Raw genomic sequence first — 14,622 nt, 5'->3', positions numbered from 1 at the left:
TTCAAAACAATACAAAGTTGGGGTTTTTTTTATATTGCTATCCACTCAGATTCTGCCATCATGTTGAGTGTCTAATATATACCAGGCAATATCTTTGGAGTTACACATTCTCATTAACATAATCTTTTCCCAAGTAGGAACCAGTTGATTTCTATGTCATGAATTTCATTTCCAGCTGGGCCAATGCCTCTGTAGTATGAATTATCTGGGAGCTATCACAGCTACAGGTGTCATGAGCAACCTGTACTCTCTTCCCCAGGTATGGCAAAATCCAGCAGGTTTCCAAGGCTTTGTGGATGGTGGACAATGTTATGGTTATGCTGAGATAGAAGCTGATAAAAAATTATGTAAGATAAGTAGGAAAATCTATATAAATAATGCGATATGCATACCCTTCATCTGGTTGTGGAGAAGGCACTGGAACAGAGCAGGCCTGTCTCCTCTTTCTTTCAAGAATATCTACATTATTTTACTAGGTTTTATCTAAATACAAATTGCAAAACAACCTAGACCTTTTTCCCTTTCACTTTTCTGCATTTTTTTCTAAATTAATTTTGGAGCTTAACTCCTGATTCTGCCACATAGTGGCTTTGTGACAGTCGACAGGTTATTTAACTTCTTGGAGCCTCACCTTAAGAGTGGAGATAGCAACATCATCTGATTGAGATTGCTGTTCTGAGGGTAAAACAAGGGACCATCAGTGTAAAGTTCGTGGCATTTCTACTTTTTTGCATTAGCTCACTTTCCACTCCCAGCGTTTCTTTAAGAGTAAGATTATCTAGACCATTGTATCAATACCCCATCTTTAATGTACTAACTTGTGAAATATCAGCTTTTCATCTCTCTGTCAGTAAATGGATACCCTAGGCACACACAGAATGCACAAACATGAAAATGTTCACTTTAAATAACAATGGTATTGGCATCTGGGAGTCACATAATAGACAACATGTTTTAAAGAATTCTTTTCCATAGAGTATTAATTTACCAACTTTCTGCACAACAAGTTTCCAAAGCAGTCAAGAATATCTGAGACCTGCAGGCTTCATGTTTCCCCTAATGGGGCACTAATTGTTTTCAAATAAATGCCTCTAGTGTGCAAGCTCTCCATGTAAAAGGAAAGTGGATTGAGGAATGGTAAATTTAACCCATCATTCTGATGGCTACAATGTCATGCATCAGAAAGATTCCAGAAAAGGACTGGTTGGGATTAAATGTATTTAAAATTCAATATAAAATTTTAGTATTAAAGTTATTAGTATCAATCCTGAAATGCCTTTCTCACACACACACAAAATTTTATCACCACTCCCCATAATATTAATATTTGCTTCATCTTTAAAAGATTACATTTCAACACACACACTCACATACACAAATAAGCGCCTCGCACACTCCACTCTTGATACAAAATATTTTCTTTGTGAAAGGCTCTTTAATTTTGTGTTGTCCTATTTGCAACCTTTTTTAGGACTTTAAAATGAGGTGTTTTAACAGTGCCACCTTGTGGTAACTAGACATTTCAAATTTATCCATTCAGCATATAACTTCTCCTTCCCTGTCTTTTTTGCCTCTGTTTTGTGATCTGTTTCTTTCATTTGTATTCACCAATCATTCCTTGGCATTAGTGTTACTGAAGAAAATAAAGATTTCATCAAAATAAAGTAGGCTGTTTAAAAATTTAAAAAAGCTAACAACATTCATGGGAGAATGGTAGAACCTGGACACTTAAGAGTCTGCCACTCTTCAGGGCAAACAAATGCAGCTGAAAATCAACCAGAGGCTTGTGAAGAAACAAAGGGGGGAGCAGGGGGAGAGGCAGGAATTCCAGAGTGGGCTTTAAGGGGAAAGCTAACCTGATTTAAGGCATTTTGGCTAAAGTTTTCCTTTTATATCTGCCACATTTTCTGCCCTCTGGCCAGTCTGAAAACCGGGCAGCCCAGAACAGCAAGCAAATGCTTCCCAGCCACAAACAATGGAATATTGAAGCCATTGATATTCTTCTCACAACACCAGAAACCATAGCAGGTGCTGAAGGAATTGGTTGTTTATGAAGAAATAATCAAATATTCCTCCCTTCCTTCCTCCTCATTTCTGCTGCTTCTCGCACAACTACCAGCATTCCCCTCTCCAGGGGCCAGTGTGCTACTTGGGGAAAATAATAATAACGTATGATATTTTTTCTCCCTAAATCACTAAAACTCCAAGGACATAGACATTCATTGACAGCTTATGCCCATTTACCCACCTGGCCAGCTGATTATCAAGACAGGTAGCTGCAAGTACCTTTGTGAGGATTAGGTCATTAAATTCATTGAAAACGCCATCTGGCCTTTGAAAATCCTTGTCTCTTTCAACTTTGAAACAGACCATGATGTGGATTCACATCATGAAAAATGAGAAGGAGAGAATGAAGAGAAGATCTGGGATGATGGCAAGAGACTATCCATCCACTCTGGAGTCTAACTAAGAGCACCCAGGCTGCTGGAGGACCTTCCTTTAGCAGGGCTCCAAGGGGAATGTGATCTTCTAATTTAAAGGTCAAATGGCCTTCTAACTTAAAGGTCAAGCTCAGATACACACATATACATGCGTGCACACACACATACACACATGCATCCACATGAGCACCAGCCCCTTGGTATAAGCATAGGGTTTTACCCAAACCCATTGCCCTGACCTTTGGAAGATGTTTGCTTTTGCTGAGATGACCACATCTTGGATATGACAGCACAGGAGAAACATCCAAAGTCAAGTTTTGTTGAAGATGAAATTGAGAGAAAACAATCTTTGTCTATTGGCAATTTAGGTTAACAGAAACAATAGCTTTGCCCTGACAGATAACAATTGAAGTAAAAATAATGGGGAGTGTTATTTAATATATACCTGACTGAAAAGAGGCTGATATGGCCAAAGGAAGTCCTGAGTGGGCCACAGAAATCACCACGACCCATGGCAGGTGCTGTGGCTCATGCCTGTATTAGCAGCACTTTGGGAGGCTTAGGCAGGAGGATCGCCTGAGGCCGGGAGTTCAAGAAATCACCACAACCCAACAAACTGTCTTGCAATTGTCAGGTCCTGGAGGCCTACCAAAGTCAGACTTACATTCCAGCCAACCTTTCTAGGTCTGACTGATTCCCAACCAGACTATGAAGACTGTGACCGAGCAGTGAATTCCTGTTCCTTCCTCATGACCCTGCATTACTTTCCAGTAAGTTCTCCCATGGTACAATTGTTCCTTTGTCTGCACAGGAAGGGAATTTGTGATTCCTTCTGGAAACCAAGCACTGTGGGAGCCAAGCCTACCCTCCTGGCTGCTGGCTCAGAGTCTGAGCACACACAGGCCTGGAAGGGTGCCCAGTCATGTGGGATCGCTGGTGCAACGGCTCTGCTCACCACCAAGCTGGACAGTGGCTTGGACTCTCTGAGCCCCAGTAGCCTTTTGGTGACCATCAAATATAAATTGCTATGGCTTGAATAGTATAAAACTGGGGTCAACAAACTGCAGCCTGGGGGCTAAGTGAGGCCTATATCTGCATTTGTAGATAAACCTTTGTTGGAGCACAGCCATGCTCATTCATTTAAGTGTCCGCTACGGCTACTTTCGCACAGCAATGGCAAAGTTGAGTGGCTGCAACAGAGACCGTTGGCTTACAAAGCCTAAATTATTTACTAACTGGGCCTTTGCAGAAAAAGTTTGCCAACCTCTGGTTTAAAAGCAGAGTCATCAAGAGAAGGCAGTGTCGTGTACTAGAAGGACCACAAGAAGGGGACCCCAAAGACCTGGGTTCTAGCGCTACCTCTGTTAGAAACCATCTGGGTCGCAGCTCTGAGTGACCCTCGATGTCTCTCCTAGCTGCAAAAGACACAAAAATTCTATGATTTAAGCATTCAGTAACGCACAGGGTTTCATATGTCAGCTTTACTGCCCAACACTTTCCACTTCCAAAGGAAAAAAGGTCATTTTTCTATTTGTAATCCAAGGATCATGGTATTCAAAACAATTAGATTGGAATCCATCCTTTGTGCTTATGAAGGAGCACACACACACGCTGGCACAGATACACACACACACACACACACACACACACACTGGGCGAGCCATCTAGCCCACTGCACTAAGCATAGGGTTTCATGCCCAAGACCCTTGCACTGACCTTCTATGGGAAAGACATGGGTCTTCTAGGGCCTCACCACTTGCTCCGGGAAAGCTGCTGTGTCTAGGCCTCACCATCTGTAAAGCTGTGATCAAAACATTACTATTCAGTTACCATCCAAGACACAGCTGTAGAATTATGGAGAAATGTTTTTACAAAACTAAGCAATTGTCTGAATCCATCTCATGACTGAAGAAAGAATGCCTAATTCACAAAACAGTTCCTGCTTTATAGCACATTTACATACAATATAATGGGTGCTATCCTATTTACTTGTTTTCCATACCATCTTTATTTAGTGTTTATTTTATGAGACTTTGCAAATAGTTTCCAAACATCTCTAACTCTAAGAAAAATTTCACTGAGCTGAAGCTGATTTCAAATTAGCTGGCTTAGTCTGGGTTCTCCCCAAAAGCAGAGCCTGAGACAAGAGAGTTTATTTTGGGAAGTGATTCCAAGGAACATGAGTAAAGAATTAGGCTGATTGAGACAGGGAAGGAGGGGAAGCCAGTGGAGCGGGTCACAGGTAGGGACGAATGAGGAGTCCTCCTGCCGGGATGCTTGGAGTTGCCTTGTAAGACGAGCCCCTGGTGCACCTTCCTGAGGGATGCAGGAGGGAAGTATTTATGCCCAGCTCCCCTTGTGGCCCCATGGGGTTTTAATTCACTCCTACCTCCAGTACATGCATGGGGCAGAATAGCTGAGCCGGCTTCTGCAGTGTCAGCAACAGCCTCAGAGAAGCCCCAGGTGAGAAAGCAAGAGTTTTGTGGTGCAGCCGAAGGAAGGAGCTAGTGGGTTGCAACTGCACACAGCTGTTGCAGCGTGGCTAGAGTCAAAAGGTAAGTTAAGAGGATGCAAGGAAGGTCACAAAATGTGAACCCGACAGTGTGCAATGCTTAAATTTTACTATTCTAACCTCCCAACAAGCCATCAGTTAAATTAGCATAACTACAATATTCCTTCAGGGTCAGATGTGCCTCTGCTACATGCTAGGCGCCTGAAACAAAGACACTGGCTTTGTGCTAAAGAAGAATTCCATTTTAAAGGAAGATACAACCATATAAATAATCCATATGAATGCATTCAGACCAACACTGTCAGTTAATATGAGAATGCAGATTCTCCCACATCCATAGGATGATGAGTGAGGAATGGAGGTCAACATAAGGGAAGTCTTCAGAAAGAGGGTGGTGCCCAGAAGGCATCTCAAAGGACCAATAGGAGTTTTCCAGGAAGTAGAGCAGGACTGAATCGCCTATGCAGAGTCACGCAAGTTAAAGAGGTCAGAATGTGTGCAGGAAAATACAATCTACCTTTAGAAAGCTTGAAATAGAGATGTATGTGGGGAAATGGCCAGCCAGGAGGTTGAAGAGGCAGCGGGGCCCAGACCACGAAACCCTGGACTCCATCCCAAACATCTGGGACTCCATCCTATTGACAACAGAGGAAAATGGAAGATTATAAAGAAGGAGATAAGTCTTCAGTTTGCTTTTTAAGAAAGATAACTCTGATAACATCATGGAGTTTATATCACCTCAAAGGAATTTCAGAGGTAAATTGAAGTTTGTGTATTTTGATGATCCTAAGATTAAAATAATTCCTCTATGTCAGACATTTAAATTCTTAAATCATACAACAATCTGCTTTTCTGTAAATAGAACATTATGGGTACATCGGACACAAGCCTAAATGAAAACCATGGCAAAGTTTCATCAAAGCAGAGACTTTTGTGAGAGTGTGGGTCTGTTGTTTATTATTTAGAATTCACAACACTTTACAATGCAGGCCTAGAAATAATGCAAAGCACCTTTCACTTCCCTGCCCCTTTATTTCTGTGAGGCAATCTGATAATTCCAGAAGACTAACGCCAGGACTCAGTCCAGAAATGTAGGCCTTTCTCACCCTGTTTTGAAGACAATCATTCATTTTGGTTTCTTGTTGAGACTGTGAACAATGAGTATCCAATAAACAAAGTTGACTTTCTCAACTTAAATTCATCAAAATGAAGTAATTAATTTTAAGGTCCTTCCATGAATTTGTGTGCCAAATACAAGAGGCAGAGGCACATCCATGGGGGAATAAGATGGCAACAATGTGAATGTGCAAAGCAAGAGGGGCAGACATTGAGACAAGAGAAAGACTTAAAGGCCCAAAGAACTCGCTGTGCCTCAACTTCCACATCTCCTAGCAAAGGTACCCCATTTCCCCCTTTGCTGGACTGTCTGCAATGATTGATGTTCATGCTGGGAAGCCTGAGAGATGACTCATTTCTAAAAAAGCAATCCACAGACCACCAGCTATGTTCGAGCCCTTCTCCCTTCTCTAGCTAAAGCCTTCATCTATTTTGGAGCCATGGCCCACTTCCCCTTTTCTATTCCTATTTTCAAAATTATAATGTATTTAAATGCATAACATAAAATTATGTTGAAATACCACTAGCAATTAAAATATTACAAAACACATTTTGTGATATAGTAACGCAAACAGCTTCTTTATCAATGCACTAAATATTTAATATCAAGATCTACTGGTAGATCTGATAACTAGCATAATTTTGATGCAGTGATGAACATCAATGATATTTTGGAATATCTGCAACATTGTGAGATGATATGAAAATATCAGTAATTTCTATTAGTGACAAATTTATATGTGCTGCTATAGTTATCTACTCATAATTGACACATATGTCTCAGCTCCCTAAATATAAGAATAATAATAGCAGCTTTCTAATAAGGTTGTCACAAGGATTCAATTGGTTAAGTGTGTAAAGTATATTGAGAAAGCACTCAATAAATGTTCACTATTGTCGAGTTTGCCACTATCATTATTACTGTGCCAAGAATAGGCAAACCTAGAAATAAAGACCATTTTCTGCTTCGTCCCTCGGTTTCAAATAATTTTTATCTTTTATTGCTATTCCTGCAGCAAAACAAAAGACTTGTTAACAAAATAAAAGGCCGTGAACAACTGTATCTTAGGGAATTCTTATATATCACCACCTACATTCTTCTTTCTCTAAGATTTAAGTTATTTTTCCTGGGTAATTTTTAAGTTTTCTGTCTCGTGTAGCTGGCAGAGGGGGCGTGTGTTTATAAATGCTTACATCCTAACCATGTGCTGAAATTTTCATCAGGAGATCTAAAGGTGCTAAGCCCAGCTTTCTGGATGCGTTAATCCTGGCACCCACGTGGACAATACTGTATGGAACTGATGTGACCCATGCAAAGGGCAGTTAGAAAATATTCACAGACACACTGGCTCCTGGATTAAACCTGGGATTTAATACACGAGAGCCCAATCCCCTGACATTGCCTGGTAACCGCCTGGCTGAAAATAGACTTTCTGGATGGCCGCTGAGTTTCTAAATCACATTACCCTTTCGTCAAGTCACACAGCAGGTAAACAGTGGAATAATTTAGAACCTTGACATCAGGGGAAAGCATGCACTCCAGAGAAGAATTAGGCTCTCCAAGGCTGCATTTCTTCCCTGCCTTCACCTTACCCTGGAAATGTCTTTTAAAATCGTGAGGCATCCACCATCCTTAGACTCAGCATCCTGTCCTTTGAGGGCCCTGCCGGCCAGAAAGGGTTTGGAATGCCACCCACCCAACCCCTGCACTCGGTGTCTCTTTTGAGGCTTCTGAGACAAACATTTCTGATCCAGAATAAATAAGAGTCTGAGGGTGCTGGACGGACACTCATAGGAATAAATAACAGCAACCAAAAGCAGATCTAAAAGAAACCGGCCATAGCATAGATGATTTTTCTCCCAACTTTTTAATGTAAAAATGTTCTAGGATGAAATTTGCTAGACTACAACAAATACCCATACACCAGTCACCTAGACTCAACAAGTATTCATATTTTGGCACTCTTGCTCTATCTACCTACGTGTCCATGTGACCTTGTGTGTGTGCTCACGTGTGTGTGTTTGCCCAGCCTTTGGAAAGTAAGTTGCCAACATCATACACTTCACCCCTAAATATTTCACCATCTTCCTTCTCAGAATAAGGACATTCTCCTGCACAGCCTTAATACAATTATCACATCTAAGCAAATTAAGATAATAATTAAGATATCATAATATCATCCTATTAATATTAATAATATCATCAAATTAAGATATCATAATGTCATCTAATATTATATCATAATATAATATCATCTAATATTAGTCCATGTTCCAATCTCTCTCTTTATCATAAGAATGCAAACATAGTGTTTGATCACTATAGCTCCTTAGGTGATCAGTCCTTTTTAAAAGAGTAGTCCTCCTACTCCTCCTACCTTTTACTTTAACCACAGTGACTTTGACATGCATCAGGCCAGTTGTCATAGAATGTCCCATGCCGACCACTGGTGAGTTGGAAGGGGCGAGAGAGGACAGTGGCACACACCAAAGGACACCAGCAAGAACAAATTTGACTTTCTCACTCAGAGGGGAGGACCAAGTCTCCTCATCTTACACAGGGTGTCCCCACCATGATTCCCAGCCCCCCAGACCCCAGAATCCTCCGCAGCAGCACTGGCTTTCTTGCTGCTCTGCGACGTGCTAAGCACACGCCCAGCGTGGGATCTCACACCGTCTCTCCCCGCTTCTTGGAGTGCTTCTCTCCCACAAACTAAAACAGTTGCCCCTCCCCTCTTACAGGGCTTTGCTCAGTGAAGCCTTCCTCACCAGCCCATTTAAAAGTGCAAACCAGCCTCTCCACCTTATCTTTTCTTTACAGCATATTTCACCACCTTGTTTTCTATATATTAATATTTCATTTGCTGATTTCCTGTCTCATCACCTGGAATATGTGCTCCCCAAGGACAGGTTTTTTGTGTGATTAGTTCACTGCTGCACCCGTAGCTCCTATACCAGTGCCTGATTCCATTTAATTAGCACATATTTATTAAAACACGCTGCTGAGCTCCAGACACTGCACAGAAGCGGTATATCAGAGGCACCACTCAGAGCAGACACGACCTGGTTCTCCAGCCCCGCTGGCCCAGGACAGCGGGGAAACCACCGCCCAGCAGGGAGAACAGATCTCAGAAGCCAGTGATGAGGCCCTGAGGCTGCTCAGAGCCATTCTCCAATCCAAAGATCCGCTCAGAGTGAGGGCTGACCACCATCCCACTCCTGCTGTCCCACTGTCCCCCTCACGATCCCCACAGCTGCCCGTGTGAGTCTCTGACAATTCAACTGGGCCTCAGTGTCTCCCAGTCAATGTCCACTGCAGACTCTCCCTTCCCCTCCCCACAGAACCATGACACCCCGGCTAGTACCCACCCTGCAACCTGTCCTCAGGCCATTGCACCAACCTTTCTAAGAAGCAAACACCGCCAAGCTTTTCCCTTTGCTAGTTTCAACTCCAATGCTACCTCCCTTGGAACCTTTTCTGAACTCCCTCCTGCTATACAAAGACGGGACATTTTGTTTAAAGGAAAATCACTTTAACAAGAATCACATGACCATTATTTGCTTCTCTGTCTCCAGCTAGACCTCAACAGGGTCCTTGAAGGCATGCCCCATGAAGAGGTTTGGGTCTTTACCTCTTCGTCTCCACAGTCTTTGGCAAAATACCAGTTGTTTAATAAATTTGGACGACCCAGTCTAAGTAGCTATTTTGCCCTGGGCAGAGCTGTGTGTTGAGGGCCTTACAGATCAGAGTTAGTGACCCTGATCTTCCCCATTCTGGTTTTATGGCCCAGGCCTACAGTTAATGGTAAACATCCTCATTGTTTCAGTTTGCTGAAATGTCATGTAAACTCAACATCGGGCAGTGTTTGACTAGTGACAAACAACTCTGTATTCCAGAGCATGCTGACCCCACGTCCAGTTGGTTTTATTTGCTTTCCACTAACAAAGAAGCTCTCATTTAAGGCTCTGAAAGTTAAACCACATTCTCTGTTCAGCTCTCCCTCATACGTGTGTGTGTGAGAGAGAGAGACAGAAAGAGAGAAACAGAAACAGAGACAATGAAGCCACAGAATTTGCCTGGCTTCTGTGTTTCCAACTGACTCTTATTGCCCCAACCCAAACAGAGGACTGTATACTGCACACGAATTAGGCACCAGGTCCAAAGGGCCATGGTGTGTTGCCACTAGCCTTAGCAGGCCATCTGCTTCCAAAGTGTTGACAAGCATGAACTACATCCTTGCCAACCCTCCCCTCCATTTTTTTTTTCCATTTCAGGAGACCTTTGTTTTTTTATCCAGTGGAGTCCAGACAGTTAGATGGGCCTAACATTCTGGTCATGGTCAACACCCAATAAATGACATCGTTAGGATTTCCCTAAGGAGTTTAGACTAATTGCCTACAGCCCAAGAACCTTCTACATTGTGAATATGCTTCCGTCACTGCTACCTGTGACCCATGACATGTCCACCTGGCTGCAATATCACTTAATATTATTACAAATTTTTAGCAATTCTTCTTCCTTATAAAAGAAACTGTTTTCATAATTCTGGTAGTAAGGGTGCCCAGAAGGACTCTCAGGCTGCTCGCATGCTCGTGCTAAGAGTTTATAGACTATGTGCTGAAGGTGAGTAAGCACTTCTTGTGGGTCTTGAGGTTCCTTCCCCTGGCTATTAGCATTGTTTCCGTGTGTCTGGTTTGAAGCAAAGCCAGCTGAATCTCCTCCAAGTTCTAGTCTTGGTCAGATCTCTGGAGACAGCCTGTCTGGTTGCTCAAAAAAACAAATATCTGCCTGAATATCCACCCAATCTGGAGTCACGGCAGATCACGGCTGCCTTATGACCCCACCAGGTGTCCCCTTTCAGGGTGGAGAGGAGGATACGGCACCAAGAGCTGTAATCTCCCCATCTGAGGTTGCTGAAGCTTAATTAAGAAGTTCTGCAAGCAGGCGGCCGGGCTGCAGGGCCTGTTTCCCTCTCGCACGATCTCTCTCTCTCCCACCAGGCATCTATATCATCATTTATTTGCCCCTATTTACTAATGGACATCTCATCTCATGGCCTCAAAGGACTTTTGACTGTCTACTGCAGTTCAGGAAGCTTTTAATGGGTCTGTCTGCTCCTGCTAAGTTCCCTGGAAGGATCTCATAGACCTAGGAGAGGGGTCTCCACTCACAAGGAGTTTATCACCATCCAGATGTGGAGACAAAAACAATTATAACATTAAAGACAAAATAGAGATATGTGATTACTGTATTATACACATATATTAGGGGTTCTTTTGATCAATAAGTTTTTCTGCAAATAGGTGAGATCATCTTCAGATTGGCATTTAGAATCTGTCCATTAAGGGTTCAGGGGTGGGGTGGGATTTGATTTAGTGCTTTAAACAACCGACTTTTTTTTTGTCTTTTTTTTTATTTGGATGCCAATATTATTAATTTTTTTTATTTCAGCATATTATGGGGGTACAATGTTTAGGTTACATATATTGCCTTTGCCCCACCCAAGTCAGAGCTTCAAGTGTGTCCATCCACCACACCCATTAGGTATGAATATGCCCATCCCCTCCTCTCCCTCCCATCTGCCCAACACCCGATAAATGTTGTTATAGGCATTTAAGTGTGGATCAGTTAATACCAATTTGATGGTTAGTACATATAAATGTTTTTTTTTTCTATTCTTGTGATACTTCACTTAGTAGAATGGGCTCCCGCTCTACCCAGCTCTACTTTTAAAACATTTTGAAGCTGAATAACAGTGACATCAATATTTCATATTCAATATTTTTCATTAAATTACAGTCTGACTTTTTAAGTTAGTGAAAAGTTGTTTATCAAATTTACCAGTATAAATTTACATTAAATTATGGTTAAATGTGTAGGAACATAGGTCTCTCTCCACTCCCCCTTTGGTTTTCCCTTCTACAAAGAATCTCAGAGCAAATTTTAATGCTAATCTCCAAATATTAATGCAACAGAGGTAGAATCTGGTCATTGATATTATAAATAACTTTTGCATGATTTATATTTTTAAATTACCTTCTTTTCTCTGCGGTATAAATAGCAAAGGGGCAGATAGGTGTGGTAAGAAAAAGCTTGGGCACTGGAGGAAGAAAGCATGAATTTGAACCTGCTTCTTTCTAATTACATGAACTTGGAAGAGAGTAATAATCCCTTTCTCATTGTTTTTTAATGGAGAAGAGCGCTAATGTACATAAAGTATCTGGCAGAGTGTTACAAACGCTGTTTTAAGCTGCCTGTTGTACTTTTTTGAATTAGACAGATATAAATCATTAAAAACCATGATAACTCTTTGTTTTAAAAGTTAGCAAGTATTTATTAATTGGTTACATTTCCAGTAAGGATGAACTCATGCTCTCAGGCCTCGTCTGCAGACTAGTGATCACCAGAACACCTGCAAAGTGACAGTTTAGTCACAGTCAGGTAAGGCTGAGTTAGTGAGCACTTTGGAGAGGAGTTGTGTGTTTAACGGGTTTAAATTAGGAGGGATATGTTCTGACAGAGGGAAGGGGAAGATATTCTGTCTGAGGAGCACATGAGTGAAACTGGAAGACAAAAAAAAAAAAAAAAGCTGGAGACAAAAGAAATCAAATCTGTCAACTCAACTAGAAACTCTCAAAACCCTGTGGGGAGACAATAAGGAATAGTGGAAACCCACAGGCTTAGCAGTCAGCAGGTTCCAAATTCCTGGTCAGCCACTGGTAGTTATGTGACCCTGGGCAAGGCATGTGACCTTTCCAAACCTCTATTTCATCCTGGCAAAAGTGGTAAAATAATACTCACTCAGAATGGAAGATTAGAGACGATCTGTGCAAAGTGCATGACACAGTAACCTGTCCACTAGGAAGTTTGATAATTAGCTTATTATTAGCTCTCAGTTAATGTTTGCTATTACAATCCCCTAAGACTACTGTGGAGCAGATCTCTAACTTAACAAGCTAAAACTAGCCAACTAGCCAGCCAAACTAGGAACAGATACTGATGAGCTAGAAAACAAACAAAAAACACTGTGTTTTAAAACATTAGTCAAATTGAAAACTTCCTAGAAGGGTTAATCAAGGAAAAAAATAGAAAATACAAATTACCAATGACAGATTTTAAGGGGGGGTCATCAGTATAGTTACTGCAGCCATTATTAAAAGGATAATAATGGCAATAATATGAAAAAATGTTATGCTAATAAATTTGGCAATTTAAATGAAATGAACAAATTCCTGAAAAATGCAACTTAACAAAGCACAAAAATAAATGCAAAAATCTAAATGTATCTATTTATTAATTACATTTACTTTGTTGAGTTTATCAAATATATCCATTATATAGTTTATCTATGAAGGAAATTAAATTTTTGATTAAAAACCTTACCAAAAGAAACCCAAGGGCCCACGTAACTTTACTGAGTTCCATCCAACACTTAAGAAAAAAATGATATCAATCTTACGCAAAGTCTTTCAGAAAATCTAAAGCCAGACTAACCCTCATAAGAAAATCTGACAGACATTACAAGAAAATAAATTTACAGATTGATATCATTTATGAACATACATGCAAAGGTCTTTAAATATTAGTAAATAAAAATCTGCAACATATAAGAAATAATTCCTCATAACCAAATGGGCATTATTCTAGGAATGCAAGGGTAGTTCAACATTCAAAAATCATCCAATACAATTTGCCACATTAATATAATAAAGGAGAAAATAATAGAATCATCTCAACAGATGCAACAAAACTTTTGAGAAGATTCCACATCCATTCATTACAGAAACTACCAGCAAACCAGGAACAGAAAGGAGCTTCTTCATGCAGATAAAGAGCATCTATGAAAAACCTCCTGCTAACATCATACTTAATGTTAAAGTATTGACCATGTTCCCCCATGATCAGAAACAAGACTAGGATGTTTGCTTACAGCACTTCTGGTTTAGAAATCATCGCACTCAAGAAGAACACAATGTCTGTCTTGTTGGTCAAGCCAACCTTACTGACAGTGGCCAAAACATCTGAAGTCAGGTGACAAATCAGGTTTGGGGTGAAAAGGGGACAACAGTAATTATATTTACAATCCCCCTTACGTAAAGGCAATTTCCTGTAGATGCTCCTATTTTAAATTCTCTTGCTGCAAATATTTTTTAAAGGGCAAGCATTTTCCCAGGTGTTTAGACACATACCTGAGAACCAGAAAGGCAAAATACCTTGTTCACAGTCATGCAACCGGTGGCCGAGAGGACAGAAAGTCAAACCCAGGTCTTCCTGGGGCTCTGCCCATCTTCCATCCCCCTAGTCTCTCTCTGCCTAGATTCTAAGAAGCTGTTTATATTTAGATTCAGAGGTCAAACCTGCATGGAATGATTAGTACCCTCACAACTCTATTAGAAAGTAAAAAGGATGCACCACTTCCAAATGTATTTCAGTAAAGTATTCAAAGTACATGCTGTAGAAGTTTAGTGGCATCATTTCCACCATTATGCTAGTGTTGGGACACAAGGATCATAATTCTTGCTTTCCTGGTCATGGTGAGACAGTTCTATCAT

General features: G+C 41.0%; 1 long non-coding RNA gene across 1 annotated transcript in view; it reads right to left on the bottom strand.

Annotated features, from left to right (window-relative positions):
- Positions 1 to 14,622, bottom strand: part of LOC142873731 (uncharacterized) — a 42,924-nt gene that overhangs the window by 1,778 nt on the left and 26,524 nt on the right. Inside the window, exons 3-4 of the long non-coding RNA XR_012921687.1 lie at positions 4,158 to 4,242; positions 632 to 675 (exon numbers count right to left, since the gene is read on the bottom strand). This is a non-coding gene — a long non-coding RNA (uncharacterized LOC142873731). The remainder of the gene's footprint in view (positions 1 to 631; positions 676 to 4,157; positions 4,243 to 14,622) is intronic.

The sequence above is a fragment of the Microcebus murinus genome, chromosome 11 (assembly GCF_040939455.1).
Source record: "Microcebus murinus isolate Inina chromosome 11, M.murinus_Inina_mat1.0, whole genome shotgun sequence".
In the NCBI taxonomy this organism is placed as follows: domain Eukaryota; kingdom Metazoa; phylum Chordata; class Mammalia; order Primates; family Cheirogaleidae; genus Microcebus; species Microcebus murinus.
This window is presented reverse-complemented; position numbering and strand designations above follow the sequence as displayed.